This window comes from Phasianus colchicus, chromosome 11 (assembly GCF_987193195.1).
Source record: "Phasianus colchicus chromosome 11, bPhaCol1.hap1.1, whole genome shotgun sequence".
NCBI lineage: Eukaryota > Metazoa > Chordata > Aves > Galliformes > Phasianidae > Phasianus > Phasianus colchicus.
The window spans coordinates 14286574-14293385 of record NC_143446.1 but is presented as its reverse complement, the minus strand read 5'-3'; the positions used below and the strand labels follow the sequence as shown (position 1 = coordinate 14293385).

Genomic DNA, 6812 nt, shown 5'->3' with positions numbered 1-6812 from the left:
CATGAGGGCCACTCGCAAAACTATTGCACAAGGCCCCAGAAAGCACAGGTCCTGCTCCAAAGAGCCTCCTGCCCAGGCAGATGAGGAAATCAGCAGTAAAATATTTTGCCATCTTGATGTACCCACTCTGTTCATCATTCACCCCTCCACTCATTGCTGCTGGTCAGCCTGCTCCCAGCTGGGTCAGAGCACCAGGCCCTGATGCAGAGCACCTGCAGAGATCCCAGGGCAGTTTGCTGTGCTGAGTCAGCCCCAGACTGGTTTTATTGGTGGCAGGTGGGTATGGCTCCTGCTGCTTTTGTGTCCTCCTCCCTTGCTTTGTTGGATGCAGTCTCGTTTTAGGTAAGCATGCTTGGCTTCTGTACATTTGTTTTTTGTTCTCTTCCCATCCCAAGTACTCACAGTGATTAGATTTGGGTTACTTGGAGGTTTGTTTACAGAAATACAGCTTTTCCCCTGCCTTCTTTTACAATGATATGTCCTATCCCTACCCTCTCCCTCAAACTGTCAATCTGATTTGTAAGTGATATCAATAGTTTCCTTACACTGTTTTTGGTCTTACTTTGTAAATCATATTCCCTTTGTGCCATACTGTCAAACGCTTCCCTGAAATCATGATGGATGATGTCCTCTATTACATACTTATCAAGCAATGCCCTGATGTACTCAGAGAATTCAAACACATTTGTCAGGCTCAAGCCTTCCCCCATGAATGCAGCAGTCACTCAGCAGGTCCTGGTGATATCTGCTCCAGGCTTGGAGGACATCAATTCTGCTGCAGACTTCAGGTGTTTTTGGTGTCTGTTATGTGTCATTGCATGGGATTCCATTTCTCAGACGGCAAGAAAACAATCAGTGAGACATACTCAGAGGGACAGCATTCTTTAAAAAAGAAATAAGGACAAGCCCCCAAATGTCAAATGCAGTTTTTTCTTATTTTGGGAAGAGACAAATTACCCTTTCCATCACCCAAGTGGTCCTTTCCACCTGGAAGAATTGTATGTGAACATTTCACAGGTACTGAAGACTGTGTGTTCCCCAGAAAGCATGCAACACCTGCAGCCAGCAGACATCAGCAGCTCAGTGTGAGAAGGCACATCTTTGGCTGGAAGAAGCAATACTCTGGGCTTGGCCTCAGCCCATGGGGAGGCCCTGATGCTGAGGAGCTCCATGAGAGACGAGCAGGAAGGGGTTTAAGAGGAGCAGCTCTGATCTGACAAACAGTATGGCTGGGAAGCCTCAAAGGCTCTGTAACACATGGGCTGGCATACGTCATCTCCTCATGTAGTTGGGTGGGTTGCACTGTGAGTGATGATGCATAGGAGTGTAGAAGCCACTGCAGACATCAGAAGTGCCAACTGTACTCTTGTGTGACATCTGTCTCATGTGCACTTTCTGGATCTCCCCATGTTACTTAGGTTGTTATCGTTCCCCAGAAATGCTTACCTAATCTGTTCTTAAAATTGGAGCACACAAATGCAGTCTTGCAGTGCTTTTATATTTCTTTTCAGCTTCCTGGGAGCTCTCAGCTGGTGCTGAGCAGGAGAAAAGGTTCTCTCCGTTCTTCCAGAGAGAGGAACTGGAGTGCCATCCCCTAGCCCTGTGGGAAGAGGGCATGGTGGAGATATTGTCACTCAGGGATATGTCCTCCAGGATGGCTTTTGGTGACATTGGCAGGAAGAGTTCCTGGATATTGCCTCTGACCAAAGGTTTGGTGCTTTGTCCATCTGTTTCTTGCCTGCAAACACAAGGCATAAGAGACATATGGTAGAATAGTCCACGCTGACTGTTAGTCTAGTCCAGCATTATTTTCATTTGAAACAGATAAATACGTACCAAGGCCCTGCACCCTGCAGGAAAAGGTACCCTGCCAGTATTTATGCTGTCTACAGCAACTTCCAAAAGAAGCTCTTAGCATGCAGCACAGCATGCCAGAAGTGTCAGGCACATAGATCAGGTATATGTGGGACTGCCCAACCTCCAGGCTACCCATTAATTTTTATGTGTGTTTTGCCTGGAAGTCCCCATCCACAAAGGGAAAGAAATAAGACGTGTCTGGGTTCTGGTGCACTAAACCTACAGAGACCTCCATAGCAAATCTGCACTTGGTGCCCACCCAGCTCAGGTACTGCTGCTGGCTTGCATCCCCAGTATATAGCCTTGCCCACAGGCCTTGCAGACACCCACAGTGATGTGCAAGTTAATGTGGTTTCACGTTGCTTCTGGGAGCAGTTGGTTTGGGAGCAGAAGAATATTTTAATGACGGTCTACAAATTGAATTTTAATTGTGAACAAATGGTGAGCTTTGTCTCTGCATCAGTAGTCTCACAAACAGGCTCCTGACCCTATAAATAAATGCTAGTTGAACCTCTGCATTTTAAACCAGTCAACCCCCAGAGAAAACTCTGCCTTTCATACTCCCTCCCCATAAATATGCCCAATTTATCTCCATCATGCCATGCCAACCAGGGCCACCAACAGCCCCTCACCATGAATAGGGCTTCTGCTCCTTTTTCTATGTGGCACCATGAATATCCAGCACCTGTGCTCACTCCAAGCCATCAAGAAACTGTCCTGGGACATGGGAAGGCTGAGATGGGAAATGGGAAGTGTATCTCCCTGGTGTATCTGGATGGATCTCGTACTTCTCAGATGGACTGGCTGTCCTCGGATCAGAGCACGTACTGTTTAAGCTCTCATCAAGTGACAGAAGCAATAAGAGCAATTAAACAAAGAGGACTAATGGGAATTTTAATCTTCTCTCTGCTAAATGATGATGGATGTCAGCAAAGGATACATGGAAGAGAATATTTGAATAAGCTCCCCGTGTTCTGTCTACTGTAACCAATGTGTTTGGGTTTGCGGAAAGTTTCTCTGCTATAAATAAACCACAGTATTTTGGGGGCCCACCAGTGACACCAAACGTGTTTCCTGCTTTTTAGTGGTTGCAGTGAGATGGTTTCATCCTCTCATCTGTTCACATTGGACTGATTTTCTTACCTGTAGTATCCATTTCCAATGTTTACGAAAGTGGGAAAGCAGTGTTAGGAAGCAGATTCTTTATCTGTGTCTAGAGCAATATCGAGATGGGGGTTTCAATACTTTGGCTCAGATGGGCTCTTCAGGTGTAAATTTTTATATTGGACGTTTGACTTCCTATGTAGAAAGTCATTTGCCTCCTCCTTGCCAAAGTCCATTCTCTTTCCATGGATTCATTAGAGCTTACAAAACATCTTTTCGTTTAGAACAAGCAGTTTGTAGCATGCGAAGTGATGTCGTCCCACCTCCGGATCAAAGGCTTGAAGAGAGATTTTGGTGACATCCCAGTTCCTGTCACCTCATGCTGACCTTCTGAAAAACAAATGCAGAACTGCCTATTTCCTCCAAGAAAAATCCCAGCTGGTGATTTTCTGATGTCTCCATAACAACTTTGAAGATACTGTTTAGGCTGAAAGACTAAGCTAAGCAAGGCACTGGAATAAAGCCAGCATTCAGGTACAAAATTGATGGCAAAGCTGAATTGTTACAGAGGAAATCTATAGAGGAACTCACAAGCAATTAAAATAAATTCAGAATTTAAAGGTAGAAAGCTCATTTCCACATTGGCCTGAAAATATTTGCTTAAAAGTGAGTAAAAGCAACACAGTCCCACAGCCAGACAGAACAGCTTAAGTTCAAAGAAAAGAAAAAAAAAAAAAAAAAAAAAAGAAGAAAAAGAAAGGACTCTAACAGAAGAAGATGATGTAAAGTGATTGACAACATGTTGGACGGAATTGCAGTAACAACAGAAAGCTCATTACACGAAGAATTACCATACTTAAAGTCAATCAGATTGAAGAATCCCACGTTGGTAAGGTTGGGCTTGGAGACAGGGTAGTTTAAATGGATTTGTGTATCACCTTGATGCCTGCACAGCAGACCTTGCCAAGGAGAGGTAATGCATTGCACCAAGAAAAGTGTTACTTAGCCATGGTGCTGTTGGATCCAAACTAACTGCAGTTCAGTTCTGTTTCCCCTGATCTTACTTCCCTTCAATGATTCATCAGAAGCTTCTAGATAGCTACAAAATATGAAACTTTAAACGATTTTTGCTTTCAGTAGTGCCATTAGCATAGAAAATTTAAAGGCAAGGTTAGTCATCCACTCAGACATGGTCAACAGCCTGCCTGCTCCGTGGCACTTTTCCAGAAGGTCTCAGAAAAATCCAGAGCAGGTCATCATGCACTGCCTTTCCTGCAGTGCCTCCATGAAGGTGGCTTGATGTCCCATGGCACAAAGGGTGCTGTGGTAACCGTGGTATCATCCCTCCTGCATGGCACTGGAGTCTCCTCTTCCTTACTCTCTCTGTGATATATTATGACAATTTTGTACTGAATAGAAAGTGTGCTGCGTTTAATAACCATTGAGCAGCTCATGAAAACTTAAAGTAGTGAGCTGGCAATGGGGTAGATGTGGCTGGATTTAATATCTTGGCCCAAGCAATCTGACTTGTAATTATCTGTCTAAAATACCCATGTGCCTGGTCTTTCCAGGGCTGCAAATGAGCCTTCTGAAAAAGAAAAAAGAAAAAGTAAATAGTAATATTTGCATAGAAAGGTGTATTTAAAGAGCTCCTTAACTTAGTTTTCCATGAGTAGTAGTGAGAGCACTGCATGTTGTAGGCCCATGTGCATGCTCATCTCCTTCCAGACCATCTCCTTGCAATCCCATGGTAATTCCCTCAAGCAAGAGGAGCTGGGCTCTGTTCCAGCTGCCCTCAGGGCAGGCCTTTCCCAGCACAAAGTTGTGGCATGGCAAGGACATGACATGGAAGAGCCTCAGTGAGACACAGACCTTCAGAAGAACAGGCTCTGTTGAGCCTGCTGACTACGTGACTGCTTGCATCAGTTAGGCAATGTGCCTTGAAGTTTGGAAAGGTAGAGAGACATACATCAGCTTAAAATGTCTCTTACCTGGAAACATATGACATATTACTAACATGATATAAGAGGGAAAAATGCTGGAGGCTGAAATGGAGGGGAATTTGAACAGAGAGAAGTGCCATTTTCCTCCTCTCCTCCTTGACCTTGAGTACATCAGTTGCTCCTCATCTCTGTTGGAGGAATTACTAACCAGTGTTACTATTAGTACTGGATTGTGGATGAAGAGAAGGCGTTCGAAAAGCCCTGTTCAGATTCTGGTGACTGGAAAGAAATAATGTGCTTTTTTAGCTGTTTTTCTATTGCTCACGAAAAACTGTCCAAAGTCATACCTAAAATCTCAAAGGACAGAGCCACAAAATTGGTTCTTTTTTGACAGAAATGGGCTGATTTTTAAAGTCTTAGTGAGATTAAATGTCTTAAGAGCAGTATGTTTAAGAGCTTTTAAACTCCCTTTATCTTTTGGCATAAATAATAATCACCATTATGGTTGGTCCTACTTCATTGTGTTTGGAAAGCACAAAAAAAAAAATTAATAGAGACATGACTAATCATTTGCTAATCACTTATCTCTCCACAAATTCCTAGTGGCACAGCAAGAGTTATATCCCACTGTGCCACATGAACATTGCAACTCAACAAGTCTTCTAAAGAATTGTATTTTGGCTTTCCAAACAGCTTATGTAAGGTTTCCTTGGGAGAATGAGATGTGCTCCTAACAGTCCATGAAGAAAGGCAGTTTACCTGCAAGCATGTCACCTAGAAAGGACATGGGAGTACAGGGGGAAAGAGAAAGGGATTGATTTATTTTTTTTTTAATCCATTTTGCCTACTTACTTCTTCACAAGTCTCAGAAATAATCCAGTAGCCTGAGTCCATGCTGAGTCCTGTTTGATGGCAAAGTATCTGAAGGTGTTCAGACACTTCGATGCTCCCGTTTTCAGGGGTATTTTAGTAGATTACTTATCTGACAAACAAATTTCATATCAAATCATCTTTTTGTTGAGGGCAAGGAGGGGAGAAATGAGCAAGAAGAATGACATTTATAGTCCTTTTTTTGACTTTCAAAAACCATTAATCCCCTCAGGGTATCTCATGGCAGGAGCCCAGACCAAAAAGGAGAGACATCCAGTTGTTGGTTCAGTCGTTCTCGTGTCATTTTATTCTGTGTTAAACAAAATATTTTCTTTGGAGTCTCTACTCCTTTTGTACTGAATAACGGCTTTGCAGCACCACATTCTTCCAAGAAAAGTGGTATTGACAGCTCTATTTTAAGCCTCAGAACAACAGGCCAGTAGGATCCCATGAGCAAGGTAAACCTCTGTGGGGAAATCAAACAGCTGAGATATATTTTGCACTACTCAAACATGTCAGCTGGGTTCAGACTAGCCCAAGATTTTAGAGAGGTATTAATAAGATAGTCCTTCAATAACAGTACCTTTTCATTCTAAATTTGCAAGTGCAGTACTCATAGCATGGTGGTATGATTGGCACGGAATGGTGGAAGGCAAACAATTGTTAATTTCTATTTAATCAGAAAGGGAAGAGTTGGCAAAAAGCTTTAGGCTCTTGGGACAGAAAGGGGTTGCTGTTAGACACTGGAGAAAGACCCTTACAGACAGTTTCTGAAAAATTACACCTATATTTAAAGGGATGCTGTAAATAATTGGTTTCACTTGTTAAGGTAATGTTTGTATCTTGTACTGCAAGTTCCCTTTAAAAAGTAATTCTTGCTATGCGTGATGCCTTTGGCTACCCCCAGCATGGAGCAAAAGTGAGTACTGAGAGCTCTATTAAACTGAACAGATAGTTGAAATTTCTGGTAAACTACCAGTACCAAACAGATCACTCAGAAGAAAGGCATGTACCTGGAGTTGTGTAATGACATGAAAA

General features: G+C 43.0%; 1 long non-coding RNA gene across 1 annotated transcript; it reads left to right on the top strand.

The window, feature by feature from the left end:
- The first annotated feature begins 263 nt into the window (after positions 1-263).
- Positions 264-5534, top strand: LOC116237275 (uncharacterized). The gene is made up of 3 exons (XR_004168701.2): positions 264-342; positions 1018-1223; positions 1512-5534. It is a non-coding gene; the product is annotated as an uncharacterized LOC116237275 (long non-coding RNA).
- The last annotated feature ends 1278 nt before the right edge of the window (positions 5535-6812 follow it).